Source organism: Bison bison, unplaced genomic scaffold, assembly GCF_000754665.1.
Source record: "Bison bison bison isolate TAMUID 2011002044 unplaced genomic scaffold, Bison_UMD1.0 scf7180017864345, whole genome shotgun sequence".
NCBI classification, from domain to species: Eukaryota; Metazoa; Chordata; class Mammalia; order Artiodactyla; family Bovidae; genus Bison; species Bison bison.
In genome coordinates this window covers 497138-499058 of record NW_011494917.1, presented here as the reverse complement: position 1 = coordinate 499058, position 1921 = coordinate 497138, and the positions used below count along the sequence as shown (strand labels likewise).

The 1921-nt window shown below is 56.2% G+C and overlaps 1 protein-coding gene across 4 annotated transcripts in view; it reads right to left on the bottom strand.

Annotated features, from left to right (window-relative positions):
- AKAP11 (A kinase (PRKA) anchor protein 11) overlaps positions 1-560 on the bottom strand; it is a 51593-nt gene extending 51033 nt beyond the window's left edge. For 2 of the 4 annotated variants that reach the window (XM_010854594.1, XM_010854597.1), the window contains exon 1: positions 293-433. The gene's annotated coding sequence lies outside the window, so the exon portion shown is untranslated. Of the gene's footprint in view, positions 1-262; positions 434-472 lie in introns of those variants that run through there. The other 2 variants (XM_010854596.1, XM_010854595.1) reach the window with 2 other exon arrangements.
- Between the last annotated feature and the right edge of the window lie 1361 nt (positions 561-1921).

The window sequence follows — 1921 nt, the reverse complement described above, 5'->3', positions numbered from 1 at the left end:
AACTAGGCCTGTCACCCAAAGAGCTGCCGCCCCGCCGCCGCCCTCAGACCCCGGGAAGACCCTTCCGGAGCCCGAGGACGCTCGTCCCCGTCCCCTCAGGCCCAGGGCCTCAAGCTTCCTCTCCTCTCCCCGCCCCGCTCCTCCCTCCGCCGTGCGAAGGCGCAGCTCCGGGCAGCCCCGAAGTCAGAGCCGGGGCTGCTGGCCGCTCCATCCAGCGAGGCCCCACGCCCCGCCGCCGCCCCAGCCAACGGGCGCCGCTCACCTCAGCGGGCGGACCCGCGCCAAGGCTCACCTGGGGGGCCGCAGCCTCCGCAGCTCACAAGCATGACACCCGCCCGCAACGACCAGCGGCGCGAGCGGCCGAGGAGGCGGGCGCCCCCCTCCCGCAGCGGCCCCCAGCCCTCCCCCTCCCCGCCCCGCGGCCGGCCCACCCGCCCCCGGCTTCCGCCACCGCAGCTCCAGCCCGCAACACCTCCGAGAGTCCTCACGCCTCCCACTGGCTATCGCGAGAGGACACCCCGCCTCTCGCGAGAAGAACTCCGCGACCAAGCCCGCGCAAAAAGTGGGTGGGCTTTTAAACGGGAGAGAAGGAACAGGAAAAAGCCTTCCCACGTGCTCCGGGGCTGCCAGCCGGATGGCCGCGCGCGTCACGTGACCACGCCCAGCGGCATTCCCATTGGTCAGAGTCCGTTTGGCCCACGGGAGCTTTAAACTCGAGGCTGACCTACGAACCTCCTGCAGACGTCTTGCGCGCTTCCTGGTCCGTTACCTGGGGAACCGTTTAACCCTTTCCTCTGGCAAAATATCCAAATCTTGGCTTGCTCTGCGGTTCGGGTGTAAGGCCCTGCCTCCTTTCCTTCGTCCCCTAGGTTTTACCGCCGGAGGTCAGCTGGGCTCCTTCTTCGCCCCAGATTAGCTTGTGCTTGCTTCTGATTCCGGGGTCCCCTTCCCATAGCGGCAGCCCCTCGAGATCCGACGGCTCTAGAAGGGCTCATCCTCTGACACAGCTCCGCCCTTTCCCCCCAGCATTTCCCAGAGGACCATTCACAGCGCGCCAGGCCCACGGCCCCATGCAGACCTGGACAAATGGTATCAAGGGATCTCCAGGCCCTAATGCTCACCTTTCCGTCGTGAGGCGATGTCAGAATCGGGAAGTAAAGCCTTGATCACGGAGAAACCAAGACAGAGATGAAAAGCTAGTATGTTTAGAATCAAGGTAGAAAAAAAAAAAAAAGAAAGTAGAATCGGAAGGGCTAGTCCAGTGAAGTTGCAGTCTCCTCGAAGACATCTATTCCTCAAGAGTGGAGATACCTGATAGATGAGAACGACATTTTTAAGTATATCTTCATTATAAGTTTTGCCCAGGCTGGGAGAGAGGAGGGCAAGGAACAAAGGGCATATTCATATGTTTATTTCTTAACAATTTTTTGTTGAGCTTCTATGTTAGGGAATATTCAAACTCTCGATTGAGCATCCTCAAAAACATGTAAATCTAAGTTCTAGGGAGCTTATGAGCAGGGGAGGAAAAATATTTTGGTGTTAAGCTCCACGCAGAAGAAATGCAGGGAATGATGTGATTGATGACTATTGCAATGGAGTGGCCCTTTTGAGGAGGAAACATTTAAGAAGCGGTTTGCGTAACAGGCATGCAAATATCAGAGAAGAATTTGGGGCGAAGGAAACTGCTAATTCTAAGGCCCTAAATTGGGTTTGAGGGGGAAGGTATGAGAAAGTAAAAGGAAAGTAAGCTTGGAAACACGCTTGGAGACGTAAACAAGCACAGGTTACATCCTGTAGGGTTTTGTAAGCCAATATAGGAATTAGTTTATTCTGAATGCAGTGGAAAGCCCTGGAGAGTTTTAAATAGGGAAGAGACACCTATGTTTTAATAATTTTAAGCTCTTTGCTGCAGAGCACGGAT